This window comes from Notolepis coatsorum, assembly GCF_963971535.1.
Source record: "Notolepis coatsorum genome assembly, chromosome: 12".
In the NCBI taxonomy this organism is placed as follows: domain Eukaryota; kingdom Metazoa; phylum Chordata; class Actinopteri; order Aulopiformes; family Paralepididae; genus Notolepis; species Notolepis coatsorum.
The window spans coordinates 112,388,701-112,405,454 of NC_140176.1; positions in this window are offsets into that span (position 1 = coordinate 112,388,701).

Here is a 16,754-nt window from a genome sequence, read left to right on the forward strand (position 1 = left end):
TGTCTTTTATACCTATTCTTATGTCTGAAGTTTATGCAATTTTTTATTTTGTCAATTTATGTGCTGATTTTATGCCCATGTTCATTTATTTTTTTTACTAATTGCTGTGGTGCACTCTGGACTGAGAGTACTATGTAGATAGCTATTAATATGTATTATTGTTATATTGTAGAAATGTGTGCATTCTATTTTATACTTGCTATACTTATTTTATTTTATACTTATCCTTGTCTAGCACAGTCTCTGGAGTGTAACAGAAAGAAGCATTTTGTATAAAAGTATTCTGTACCTCTGTATGACAACTAATAAAGAAACTTGAAACTTGAAATGTCTGTTTTTGATTCCCCAAGGGGATCAATAAAGGAATATCTTATCTTATCTCTTAAAGTCTCGAAAGTCTCAACTACATTGAAAATGTAGAGAATAAATAAAGGTTGATGATGATGATTCAAACTGATGGGGAAATCAAACGTCTGGCAGTGTATAAAGAGATTTTAATCTCAATGATGCTTATCTGGTTAAATAAAGGATTTTATTGAGACCTCCCCCACCCAGGACTTGGCTTGTGCACTCCCCCCCCCACCTCCCCCCCCCCCCCCTCCCACTCCCCCCCCCCCCCCCCCCCACACAGCCCTGTAACAACCCCAACCCACTCCCCCTCCTTCCGTAAATGGCGCTGCCTATGACGGCTGCCAGTCTGTTTGCGGTGGTGAATATGCATATGTTTGTCTCAAGGCTCTGTACCATTATTACTATCTAAAATGTAATAATTGTGGAATATTACTGTAATGAGCTGTATGTGTATGATCCAAGCGTCCTATGATCCTCATAGGAGCATAACAGAAAAAAGCATTCCATGTGAAGGTATTCTGTATCTTTGCATGTCAACTAATAAAGAAACTTGAAACTTGATTGAAGTGACATCAATCAATCACTATCATGTAGTGATTACAAAAAAATTATATACAAAGCCAGAATAATGTTCATTCATACAAATACATTAAAAGGGGTGGACACATTTATTGTCTTATTAATAGCCTTTTTGTTTTTGGAGGAGAAATTAGTTTTCATGATTTGCTTGGTTTCATTTTAAAATAATAAATAAGTGTTTAGTTATTCAATTTGAATTTGTGGATATGAAATCTTGCTAAAAGAATGATTCGATTAGATTGATTGTATTGCCATTACATGTATTGAAAACCAAACAAAAAATTCTAGGCATAAAGTGTGTGGATTTGACAACATAGGAAACAGAGACAACATCACTCTGAAATAAACTATGTATACCTAAATCATACCTAAATCAACTGGGGCTCTGTTATGAATTTCAGCAAATGCTTTTTACATGATCATACAGAGGCCTAGAAGTGTCACCACAGTCATTCTGGTGTCTGTAAACCAATTTTCTCTCAAGATATGGGAGGGGTCAGCTTGCCGAGAAATGCCCCGCCCCCCCAACTGGGGCTCTGTTATGAATTTCAGCAAATGCTTTTTACATGATCATACAGAGGCCTAGAAGTGTCACCACACTCATTCTTTTTACATGATCATGTCCTAGAAATCTCACTCACGTATGTCATATGTCTTCCACATAAAAAATGCTGGATGCAGAAATGGAGCAGATGAAGACATGAGAATATTAAAATTATTACTTTTTCATACGTTTTTTTAGCCCATTTCAGCAGATGACCTTAATTACATTATTTCTCATGTGAAGGCGTCATCCAGACCCATATGTCATCCCTACCGGACTTCTAAAAGATGTTTTATGTGCAATTGGTCCATACCAATTAGTCTCCATTGTGAATACACACACACACATTTTGAATCTTTATTTATGTCCACATAAAGACAATGTTTAAAGGACACAAATATTATCAGTGCACTTGTACATTGTGGGTTATTCTGATACAGTTGTGCCCAAATTGACAATGGCAACCAAAGTTACAGACTCACATGGATGATGAACCTGACAATCTACACACAGCTCATGGATACAGAGAGCAGCGTCTTCTCCAAATTGCCCGGCTGCCAATAATTGCTGACACTGAGCAATATTTAGCTAATTGTTTGGCTCTTCTCTTCGGAAGACCGGCCAACTGAAGGCCTCTAACACCCAACTTATGGACATGACCCAAATATGAAGACTAAAAGTTTACAGTTGTAGCCGAGTTGTGATATGGTATGGTCTAACAGTTGATATTTTAACATTTTGGTTGTAAAGGCTTCCTCTAGACTGTAGTCAAACGTGCAGCCAACTTCTAGGATGAGAACCTCTCTGTTATTCTCATTAACAATAACAACATCGGGGGTGTTTGCTGAAATATCAGAGAACAGTGAATTGTCCCTACACAGATTGAGCATATATGGCTTCACACTGGTGTGTTTATACAGCTTATATGTTGCAGGTGACCCGAGTGTGGAACTGACACTGTCTGCAATCAGGTCACACACACACACACACACACACACACACACACACACACACACACACACACACACACACACACACACACACACACACACACACACACACACACACACACACACACACACACACACACACACACACACACACACACACACACACACACACACACACACACACACACACACACACACACACACACACACACACACACACACACACACACACACACACACACACACACACACACACACACACACACACACACACACACACACACACACACACACACACACACACACACACACACACACACACACACACACACACACACACACACACACACACACACACACACACACACACACACACACACACACACACACACACACACACACACACACACACACACACACACACACACACACACACACACACACACACACACACACACACACACACACACACACACACACACACACACACACACACACACACACACACACACACACACACACACACACACACACACACACACACACACACACACACACACACACACACACACACACACACACACACACACACACACACACACACACACACACACACACACACACACACACACACACACACACACACACACACACACACACACACACACACACACACACACACACACACACACACACACACACACACACACACACACACACACACACACACACACACACACACACACACACACACACACACACACACACACACACACACACACACACACACACACACACACACACACACACACACACACACACACACACACACACACACACACACACACACACACACACACACACACACACACACACACACACACACACACACACACACACACACACACACACACACACACACACACACACACACACACACACACACACACACACACACACACACACACACACACACACACACACACACACACACACACACACACACACACACACACACACACACACACACACACACACACACACACACACACACACACACACACACACACACACACACACACACACACACACACACACACACACACACACACACACACACACACACACACACACACACACACACACACACACACACACACACACACACACACACACACACACACACACACACACACACACACACACACACACACACACACACACACACACACACACACACACACACACACACACACACACACACACACACACACACACACACACACACACACACACACACACACACACACACACACACACACACACACACACACACACACACACACACACACACACACACACACACACACACACACACACACACACACACACACACACACACACACACACACACACACACACACACACACACACACACACACACACACACACACACACACACACACACACACACACACACACACACACACACACACACACACACACACACACACACACACACACACACACACACACACACACACACACACACACACACACACACACACACACACACACACACACACACACACACACACACACACACACACACACACACACACACACACACACACACACACACACACACACACACACACACACACACACACACACACACACACACACACACACACACACACACACACACACACACACACACACACACACACACACACACACACACACACACACACACACACACACACACACACACACACACACACACACACACACACACACACACACACACACACACACACACACACACACACACACACACACACACACACACACACACACACACACACACACACACACACACACACACACACACACACACACACACACACACACACACACACACACACACAGTACTATATACCTGTATGTCATGTATGTCCCTATGCCATAAATGTCATGTATGTTGTGTATGTCATAAATGTCACTATGAATTGAAAATGGGGGACCCTGATGTAAACAAGACAAACGTCTTTCTCTGGTCAGCATCCCCTTAACAATTGTGTGTATTGAGCCGTACTGTACATCTCATAAACTTGCATGTTCACATTATATTAGAGAATATATAATATCAGGCTATATAAATGACCTTATTATAGCCATGTTGCATATCTATGGATCGGGACAAATCTAATCATTCCACTGGATTTAGTATCACAAAAACCACGAATGAAATCTGTAAATAGACCGCGCAGTCTGGCAAACTGATCGCTGCGCAGGCTGATAATAAACTGCGCTGATATAGGCTGATAGAGTATGCACGTCCACGCCAGGTCTATGCGCGTTCACCCGAGGGGGGTAGGTCATAATGTGGCGGCGGGTCGGAATTAGGCACAACACCGGGACGCCTCTTCTTTAAAGGCAGCCCAAGACACAACACATTGACAGTGTTGTGAAGAAGGCACGACAATGCCTCTACTTCCTCAGGCGCCTAAGGAAGTTCCAAGTCAGTCAGAAGATCCTTAGGAACTTCTACTCATGTACAATAGAGAGCATCCTGACCGGCAACATCACCTCCTGGTTTGGGAATAGCACTGCACAAGACCGTAGCAGACTACAAAGAGTGACACGTTCAGCCGAACGCACAATTGGAGGGGGGCTTCCCACCCTCCAGAACATTTACAACAAGCGGTGCAAGGGGAAGGCTAAGAGAATTATTAAGGACTCGAGCCACCCGAACAACTGCCTCTTTGAACTGCTGCGGTCAGGCAAGCGATACCGGAGTCTTAAGGCGAGCACAGAAAGACTCAGAAGAAACTTCTATCCCCAGGCCATCAGGCTGCTAAACGAACAATAATCACTATGCAACAACCATCAAATGCACACAGCACACACACCCACACGCACACACTCACTCACTCAAACAACACACTGCAGCACCCACTCTCCACACTTTAGATCACACAAACACACTTACACTTTATATTTATTGATAAAGGATTTGCACTACAACTCGTACACCTACTGTGAATTGTACCTAAATTGCACCTCGTCCCATTTCTCCATTTCTGCCTTGCACTATATAGTATTGTATATTAGTACACTGCACAGTATTGTATATTGTATGGTAACTACGTCTATTCTGCATCGAACATTGTACATATGTCTAAACTGAACACTGTGACCTCATTTTTTTTACTTCTAATTTTACTATGTTATTTTATTCATACTTATCTTGTCTTGCACAGTATCTGGAGCGCAACAGTAAGAAGCATTTTGTATAAAAAAAAAGTATTCTGTACTTCTGTATGACAACTATTAAAGAAACTTGAAACAAGAGTGCTTCCGCGTTTCTCTGATTGGCCGCGACGCCCCATGTGACAACGGCAGCGCGGCAGCGCCAGAGCGGAGCGGCAGCGGCGCATAGGTTGCCGCGGCATTATGCATTCGTAATCCCCCCTGTTTTAACATCAACGGTTAGCTCAACTCATTCCTCAGCTTGCTGTGGAGCCTGCGGTCAGGTTGGTGACAAGTTCGAATCACTTCAATTTCTTTTTTCTTTTTTTTTTACGTTTAATTAATTTATCATCTCTCTATATAAACGTAACTAGCGTCTGTCTTTCTTTCGCCGGTTAAGTTTAGGCATTCTTTCGGAGTTGGTTAAGGTTAGGGTTAAGTTTAGGCATTCTTTCGGAGTTGGTTAAGGTTAGGGTTAAGTTTAGGCATTCTTTCGGAGTTGGTTAAGGTTAGGGTTAAGTTTAGGCATTCTTTCGGAGTTGGTTAAGGTTAGGGTTAAGTTTAGGCATTCTTTCGGAGTTGGTTAAGGTTAGAGTTTGTCGCAGAGCATGGCAATAGAATGCCTGTCTTTCTTTCGCCGGAGCAGCAGCCTATTTCCGCTCTGCCGCGGTCACATGGGCGTCGTGGCCAATCAGAGAAACGTGGAAGCACTCTTGGGCTGCCTTTAATATAGACGCCACCGGGACTAGCTCCCATCCCTTGTTTTGTTACTTCTCACTTCTTTCCCTGTTTATTCTTTCACGAGGACCTTTTCTGCCGACGTGCCTTCGAATAATCGCAACGCTGGATTTCGCCAGTTGTTGTTTTTTGTCATAGTATGCCAACAGTCTTTCTATTGTGTTATATATTATGGTGACAATACACCAGGAATGTGACTGAACGGTCAGTCGTGTGCAACTGACAATTTCAAGAAAATACAGAAGGCCGGCTAAAGTAATAGTCGTGCTTTATTAAAGATGAGTTTTTGCCATAAGGAGAAACTCCACAGGGGGCTCTGGGTCAGGGTCAAATATGTGATGGATTCAAATGTTTAGACCGTTTCATTTGTGGCTATATAGTTAGCAAAATGTATATTATGTAAGAAAGGTGTACTTAGAGCTGTTTCCCCGAAGCCTGTTTTTGGGCTTCAAACTTCATCAGGGTTTTTCGAACCTTCGTTTTTAATTACAAAACAAATCAAATCTATTTTACATTTATTTTTTTGTTTTATAAAATATCCTCAAACTAAATCCTCAATTTGAATGAAGTGATTAATCTGATTAAATAAGTATTTTTTTTATAAATAAAATCTACTTTCTTTAATGAATATAACTCATCAGTTTCGTCAACATAAATAATGCAATCAGCGCACGGTAGGTACGAAAGTGATGGTGACGTCTCAATGGAGCGTCGAGCGGATGCAGATAGGCTATATCATTTATGATAAATGTTTTATTTAAATGATGAGTCATATACTATAATAGTATAATACTATAATATTAGTGTAGCCTAATCTTTATCTGCAACTGTGAAGAAAAACCCCAGAATGAATAGACGCATAAAAAAAAAGATTTATAAAGAAATAATAATAATAATAAAAAATTAAGAATTCAAATGTTGATTTAGAATTCGAACGCCAACGTAACGAGCGAAGGTCCGAACGTTCAAACGTCTGGGCTCAGCCCCGTGTTCTGTGATCTGACGCTCGATGGCCTCGCAGTTTTATCACCAGAGAGAAGTTACTGGCACCTCCTCAGGGCTTCTACTGTGTGTGTGCGTGTGTGTGTGCGTGTGCGAGCGTGCTTGTGTGTGTGTGTGTGTGTGTGTGTGTTCGAGCATGCTTGTGTGTGTGTGTGTGTGAGTGAGTGAGCGTGCTTGTGTGTGTGTGTGTGTGCTTGTGTGTGTGTGTGCGTGCGTGCATGCTTGTGTGTGCGTGTGCTTGTGTGTGTGTGTGTGTGTGTGTGTGCGTGCGTGCATGCTTGTGTGTTTGTGTGCGTGCATTCTTGTGTGTGTGCGTGCGTGCATGCTTGTGTGTGCGAGCGTGCTTGTGTGTGTGTGTGCGTGCGTGCATGCTTGTGTGTGTGTGCGAGCGTGCTTGTGTGTGTGTGTATGTGAGTGTGTGCGTGCAGCATGTGTATGTGTTTCCAGTTCACAGTGAAAGCAGTTTTACCATCAGACCCACCGCTTCAGGACGAATGCAAGAATTAACCAAATAATTATTTTATTTTCAAATTGTCCCCATTTCACTGCTACGACGTCACGCTGTGTCACCAGATGACTGTGGTGTGAAAAAGGGGCTGAATGCCACTCACTCTCATTGGAAACAACAGAGGTCGTATCGAAATGACCTTTTGTTCGTGTGGTGTCGGGGTGTTGTGATTTTAACCCTTTCACCGCCGCACTACCAAAACGGTTAACCCTTTCACTGCGACAATTCACAGAAGGTTAACCCTTTCACTGCCACACAACAGCCGGTTAACCCTTTCACTGCCACACGACAGAAGGTTGACCCTTTACTATCACGGTCGCCGTCGGTTGTGTGATAGTAAAGGGTTAACCTTCTGTCGTGTGGCAGTGAAAGGGTTAAGGCAGCCACCCGTCTGCGCTGGCTGGTAAACATCTGGTCAGAACCTCTTCCCTGGACCTCAGAAGCCCCACAGGGACCACAGAAGCCCCACAGGGACCACAGAAGCCCCACAGGGACCACAGAAGCCCCACAGGGACCACAGAAGCCCCACAGGGACCACAGAAGCCCCACAGGGACCACAGAAGCCCCACAGGGACCTCAGAAGCCCCACAGGGACCTCAGAAGCCCCACAGGGACCACAGAAGCCCCACAGGGACCACAGAAGCCCCACAGGGACCTCAGAAGCCCCACTTTGGGCCCCAATGAGCTAGACCCAAGACAAGTGTGGCTGCTTAAATCACCCCCCCCCCCCCCCCCACACACCACAGTTGCCAAATGTTCTTCATTGTATCCGTTTTGAGTGTATCATCAACTGATCAGTTGTGTTATACCTGTAAACTGATACATCATATAATAGATGTTCAACCCCCAAAGGCAGATTGGGCCTTTTTTGCATTACTATATATATATATATATGTGTGACAAAAAGTATTGTCGTTACATGTCCACTTTATTCCCAGAGCCTGATGTCTGGGTAACACTTCAACTGAGACATCTAGAATAGATTGATAATGCAATAACCTTAGTTGTTGACAAACATAATATGTCTGATTTTCAGCTAAGATAAAAATGCAACAGCTACGAGGTTGTTCATATTTGATTCATGAAGAGCACATACTGAAACACTGATTTTATGAGGCCTTAAAATGTTTGTGTGAGCTCTATGAACACCCAAATGAGGTTCATATTCTAGCATTGCTAGAATGTCTGAACCGGAATTAGAACCGCATTTGAGTGTAATAGCTCACACAGACATCATTTGAGTGTAATAGCTCACACAGACATCATTTGGGTGTAATAGCTCACACAGACATCATGTGGGTGTAATAGCTCACACAGACATCATTTGGGTGTAATAGCTCACACAGACATAATTTGGGTGTAATAGCTCACACAGACATCATTTGGGTGTAATAGCTCACACAGACATCATTTGGGTGTAATAGCTCACACAGACATCATGTGGGTGTAATAGCTCACACAGACATCATTTGGGTGTAATAGCTCACACAGACATCATTTGGGTGTAATAGCTCACACAGACATAATTTGGGTGTAATAGCTCACACAGACATCATTTGGGTGTAATAGTTCACACAGACATCATGTGGGTGTAATAGCTCACACAGACATCATGTGGGTGTAATAGCTCACACAGACATCATTTGGGTGTAATAGCTCACACAGACATCATTTGGGTGTAATAGCTCACACAGACATAATTTGGGTGTAATAGCTCACACAGACATCATTTGGGTGTAATAGCTCACACAGACATCATGTGGGTGTATTAGCTCACACAGACATCATGTGGGTGTAATAGCTCACACAGACATCATTTGGGTGTAATAGCTCACACAGACATCATTTGGGTGTAATAGCTCACACAGACATCATTTGGGTGTAATAGCTCACACAGACATCATGTGGGTGTAATAGCTCACACAGACATCATTTGGGTGTAATAGCTCACACAGACATCATGTGGGTGTAATAGCTCACACAGACATCATTTGGGTGTAATAGCTCACACAGACACAAACATTCTATGGCACAGCCTCATTAATTAGCCCCCGATTTTACATCTCAGTGACATCACTGATTGGGGAGTTCTCTCTCTGATGTCTGCCTTTAGGAGAGAGCGGCGTGCGTTCACTGACTGAACTGTCCTGGGGTACAGGAAGAACATATGGGGACGACAGGGTCTCAGGAGGTAGAGCAGTCGTCTGGTAATCCGGAGGTTCCCGGTTCGATTCCGGCTCCTCCTGGCAGCGCGTCGAAGTGTCCTTGAGCAAGACACTTAACCCCTAACTGCTCCCGATGAGCAGGTTGGCACCTTGCATGGTGGCCTCCGCCGTCGGCGTGTGAATGTGTGAGTGAACGTGAGGCTCATGTTGTAAAGCGCTTTGGATACAAATATAAATACAGTCCATTTACCATCATCCACTTATGTTCATTCTTAAAATGGGTGGCATTCCCCCTTTAATGCCAAACTACCTGCGATTAAGAAATTAAAGAAATAAAATACTGGTCAAACACGGTCAAGTCTCTCCTGACGGGGCAATAAAAGAATTATAACTTTTATATTTTGTTCAACTTACTTCTATGGTCCACATGGGCTCCTCAGTGGCTTCGACTCGGACCAGAGGAGAGGATTATTATCAGTGACCTGTGACGAGATGGAGGGTGTCATGCTGCTCAGGGCCACTAGGGGTCATTACACCACTTACTCTTATTATACTGTATTATTAGTAGCTATTATGACTATACTGCATCGTATCAGTAATGCCTTTGTTTTGTACTGTATATCATCAAGATGAGATGGGACATTGGTATATTGTTGTAAAGGTGTAATGTGTTTTTTTCCCTCTTTAATGTTGGGTTTCTGTCGACCAAGTTTGATGACGTAAGAACCGAGAGAGGCGTCGCAGTGGGAGAGACCCGATCATTGGTATTAGTTCACATCTTACCCTGGATTCTCAGCGTCGGTTCTTGTATTTGACCAAAAGTGTATCGACATGCAAAGTTCCATCTATTTATGATGCAGTTGTTTTACTTTCTGACTTTCATGTCAATTCTTCCAACAAATATTGAGTGTTACGTACCAAGTGTGTAGTTGCTCTTTTTGACCAGAAGGGGTGTCGATTCTGTTTCCATGGAAACTTCTATCTGTTGTTATTATTCCCAGATTTTTTATCATGTTATGTTTTCCTTTCTACATTTGAATTACACAAATGGCCCCTGTTTTAACATCAACGGTTAGCTCAACTCATTCCTCAGCTTGCTGTGGAGCCTGCGGTCAGGTTGGTGACAAGTTCGAATCACTTCAATTTCTTTTTTCTTTTTTTTTTACGTTTAATTAATTTATCATCTCTCTATATAAACGTAACTAGCGTCTGTCTTTCTTTCGCCGGTTAAGTTTAGGCATTCTTTCGGAGTTGGTTAAGGTTAGGGTTAAGTTTAGGCATTCTTTCGGAGTTGGTTAAGGTTAGGGTTAAGTTTAGGCATTCTTTCGGAGTTGGTTAAGGTTAGGGTTAAGTTTAGGCATTCTTTCGGAGTTGGTTAAGGTTAGGGTTAAGTTTAGGCATTCTTTCGGAGTTGGTTAAGGTTAGAGTTTGTCGCAGAGCATGGCAATAGAATGCCTGTCTTTCTTTCGCCGGAGCAGCAGCCTATTTCCGCTCTGCCGCGGTCACATGGGCGTCGTGGCCAATCAGAGAAACGTGGAAGCACTCTTGGGCTGCCTTTAATATAGACGCCACCGGGACTAGCTCCCATCCCTTGTTTTGTTACTTCTCACTTCTTTCCCTGTTTATTCTTTCACGAGGACCTTTTCTGCCGACGTGCCTTCGAATAATCGCAACGCTGGATTTCGCCAGTTGTTGTTTTTTGTCATAGTATGCCAACAGTCTTTCTATTGTGTTATATATTATGGTGACAATACACCAGGAATGTGACTGAACGGTCAGTCGTGTGCAACTGACAATTTCAAGAAAATACAGAAGGCCGGCTAAAGTAATAGTCGTGCTTTATTAAAGATGAGTTTTTGCCATAAGGAGAAACTCCACAGGGGGCTCTGGGTCAGGGTCAAATATGTGATGGATTCAAATGTTTAGACCGTTTCATTTGTGGCTATATAGTTAGCAAAATGTATATTATGTAAGAAAGGTGTACTTAGAGCTGTTTCCCCGAAGCCAGTTTTTGGGCTTCAAACTTCATCAGGGTTTTTCGAACCTTCGTTTTTAATTACAAAACAAATCAAATCTATTTTACATTTATTTTTTTGTTTTATAAAATATCCTCAAACTAAATCCTCAATTTGAATGAAGTGATTAATCTGATTAAATAAGTATTTTTTTTATAAATAAAATCTACTTTCTTTAATGAATATAACTCATCAGTTTCGTCAACATAAATAATGCAATCAGCGCACGGTAGGTACGAAAGTGATGGTGACGTCTCAATGGAGCGTCGAGCGGATGCAGATAGGCTATATCATTTATGATAAATGTTTTATTTAAATGATGAGTCATATACTATAATAGTATAATACTATAATATTAGTGTAGCCTAATCTTTATCTGCAACTGTGAAGAAAAACCCCAGAATGAATAGACGCATAAAAAAAAAGATTTATAAAGAAATAATAATAATAATAAAAAATTAAGAATTCAAATGTTGATTTAGAATTCGAACGCCAACGTAACGAGCGAAGGTCCGAACGTTCAAACGTCTGGGCTCAGCCCCGTGTTCTGTGATCTGACGCTCGATGGCCTCGCAGTTTTATCACCAGAGAGAAGTTACTGGCACCTCCTCAGGGCTTCTACTGTGTGTGTGCGTGTGTGTGTGCGTGTGCGAGCGTGCTTGTGTGTGTGTGTGTGTGTGTGTGTGTTCGAGCATGCTTGTGTGTGTGTGTGTGTGAGTGAGTGAGCGTGCTTGTGTGTGTGTGTGTGTGCTTGTGTGTGTGTGTGCGTGCGTGCATGCTTGTGTGTGCGTGTGCTTGTGTGTGTGTGTGTGTGTGTGTGTGCGTGCGTGCATGCTTGTGTGTTTGTGTGCGTGCATTCTTGTGTGTGTGCGTGCGTGCATGCTTGTGTGTGCGAGCGTGCTTGTGTGTGTGTGTGCGTGCGTGCATGCTTGTGTGTGTGTGCGAGCGTGCTTGTGTGTGTGTGTATGTGAGTGTGTGCGTGCAGCATGTGTATGTGTTTCCAGTTCACAGTGAAAGCAGTTTTACCATCAGACCCACCGCTTCAGGACGAATGCAAGAATTAACCAAATAATTATTTTATTTTCAAATTGTCCCCATTTCACTGCTACGACGTCACGCTGTGTCACCAGATGACTGTGGTGTGAAAAAGGGGCTGAATGCCACTCACTCTCATTGGAAACAACAGAGGTCGTATCGAAATGACCTTTTGTTCGTGTGGTGTCGGGGTGGTGTGATTTTAACCCTTTCACCGCCGCACTACCAAAACGGTTAACCCTTTCACTGCGACAATTCACAGAAGGTTAACCCTTTCACTGCCACACAACAGCCGGTTAACCCTTTCACTGCCACACGACAGAAGGTTGACCCTTTACTATCACGGTCGCCGTCGGTTGTGTGATAGTAAAGGGTTAACCTTCTGTCGTGTGGCAGTGAAAGGGTTAAGGCAGCCACCCGTCTGCTCTGGCTGGTAAACATCTGGTCAGAACCTCTTCCCTGGACCTCAGAAGCCCCACAGGGACCACAGAAGCCCCACAGGGACCACAGAAGCCCCACAGGGACCACAGAAGCCCCACAGGGACCACAGAAGCCCCACAGGGACCACAGAAGCCCCACAGGGACCACAGAAGCCCCACAGGGACCTCAGAAGCCCCACAGGGACCTCAGAAGCCCCACAGGGACCACAGAAGCCCCACAGGGACCACAGAAGCCCCACAGGGACCTCAGAAGCCCCACTTTGGGCCCCAATGAGCTAGACCCAAGACAAGTGTGGCTGCTTAAATCACCCCCCCCCCCCCCCCACACACCACAGTTGCCAAATGTTCTTCATTGTATCCGTTTTGAGTGTATCATCAACTGATCAGTTGTGTTATACCTGTAAACTGATACATCATATAATAGATGTTCAACCCCCAAAGGCAGATTGGGCCTTTTTTGCATTACTATATATATATATATATGTGTGACAAAAAGTATTGTCGTTACATGTCCACTTTATTCCCAGAGCCTGATGTCTGGGTAACACTTCAACTGAGACATCTAGAATAGATTGATAATGCAATAACCTTAGTTGTTGACAAACATAATATGTCTGATTTTCAGCTAAGATAAAAATGCAACAGCTACGAGGTTGTTCATATTTGATTCATGAAGAGCACATACTGAAACACTGATTTTATGAGGCCTTAAAATGTTTGTGTGAGCTCTATGAACACCCAAATGAGGTTCATATTCTAGCATTGCTAGAATGTCTGAACCGGAATTAGAACCGCATTTGAGTGTAATAGCTCACACAGACATCATTTGAGTGTAATAGCTCACACAGACATCATTTGGGTGTAATAGCTCACACAGACATCATGTGGGTGTAATAGCTCACACAGACATCATTTGGGTGTAATAGCTCACACAGACATAATTTGGGTGTAATAGCTCACACAGACATCATTTGGGTGTAATAGCTCACACAGACATCATTTGGGTGTAATAGCTCACACAGACATCATGTGGGTGTAATAGCTCACACAGACATCATTTGGGTGTAATAGCTCACACAGACATCATTTGGGTGTAATAGCTCACACAGACATAATTTGGGTGTAATAGCTCACACAGACATCATTTGGGTGTAATAGTTCACACAGACATCATGTGGGTGTAATAGCTCACACAGACATCATGTGGGTGTAATAGCTCACACAGACATCATTTGGGTGTAATAGCTCACACAGACATCATTTGGGTGTAATAGCTCACACAGACATAATTTGGGTGTAATAGCTCACACAGACATCATTTGGGTGTAATAGCTCACACAGACATCATGTGGGTGTATTAGCTCACACAGACATCATGTGGGTGTAATAGCTCACACAGACATCATTTGGGTGTAATAGCTCACACAGACATCATTTGGGTGTAATAGCTCACACAGACATCATTTGGGTGTAATAGCTCACACAGACATCATGTGGGTGTAATAGCTCACACAGACATCATTTGGGTGTAATAGCTCACACAGACATCATGTGGGTGTAATAGCTCACACAGACATCATTTGGGTGTAATAGCTCACACAGACACAAACATTCTATGGCACAGCCTCATTAATTAGCCCCCGATTTTACATCTCAGTGACATCACTGATTGGGGAGTTCTCTCTCTGATGTCTGCCTTTAGGAGAGAGCGGCGTGCGTTCACTGACTGAACTGTCCTGGGGTACAGGAAGAACATATGGGGACGACAGGGTCTCAGGAGGTAGAGCAGTCGTCTGGTAATCCGGAGGTTCCCGGTTCGATTCCGGCTCCTCCTGGCAGCGCGTCGAAGTGTCCTTGAGCAAGACACTTAACCCCTAACTGCTCCCGATGAGCAGGTTGGCACCTTGCATGGTGGCCTCCGCCGTCGGCGTGTGAATGTGTGAGTGAACGTGAGGCTCATGTTGTAAAGCGCTTTGGATACAAATATAAATACAGTCCATTTACCATCATCCACTTATGTTCATTCTTAAAATGGGTGGCATTCCCCCTTTAATGCCAAACTACCTGCGATTAAGAAATTAAAGAAATAAAATACTGGTCAAACACGGTCAAGTCTCTCCTGACGGGGCAATAAAAGAATTATAACTTTTATATTTTGTTCAACTTACTTCTATGGTCCACATGGGCTCCTCAGTGGCTTCGACTCGGACCAGAGGAGAGGATTATTATCAGTGACCTGTGACGAGATGGAGGGTGTCATGCTGCTCAGGGCCACTAGGGGTCATTACACCACTTACTCTTATTATACTGTATTATTAGTAGCTATTATGACTATACTGCATCGTATCAGTAATGCCTTTGTTTTGTACTGTATATCATCAAGATGAGATGGGACATTGGTATATTGTTGTAAAGGTGTAATGTGTTTTTTTCCCTCTTTAATGTTGGGTTTCTGTCGACCAAGTTTGATGACGTAAGAACCGAGAGAGGCGTCGCAGTGGGAGAGACCCGATCATTGGTATTAGTTCACATCTTACCCTGGATTCTCAGCGTCGGTTCTTGTATTTGACCAAAAGTGTATCGACATGCAAAGTTCCATCTATTTATGATGCAGTTGTTTTACTTTCTGACTTTCATGTCAATTCTTCCAACAAATATTGAGTGTTACGTACCAAGTGTGTAGTTGCTCTTTTTGACCAGAAGGGGTGTCGATTCTGTTTCCATGGAAACTTCTATCTGTTGTTATTATTCCCAGATTTTTTATCATGTTATGTTTTCCTTTCTACATTTGAATTACACAAATGGCCCCTGTTTTAACATCAACGGTTAGCTCAACTCATTCCTCAGCTTGCTGTGGAGCCTGCGGTCAGGTTGGTGACAAGTTCGAATCACTTCAATTTCTTTTTTCTTTTTTTTTTACGTTTAATTAATTTATCATCTCTCTATATAAACGTAACTAGCGTCTGTCTTTCTTTCGCCGGTTAAGTTTAGGCATTCTTTCGGAGTTGGTTAAGGTTAGGGTTAAGTTTAGGCATTCTTTCGGAGTTGGTTAAGGTTAGGGTTAAGTTTAGGCATTCTTTCGGAGTTGGTTAAGGTTAGGGTTAAGTTTAGGCATTCTTTCGGAGTTGGTTAAGGTTAGGGTTAAGTTTAGGCATTCTTTCGGAGTTGGTTA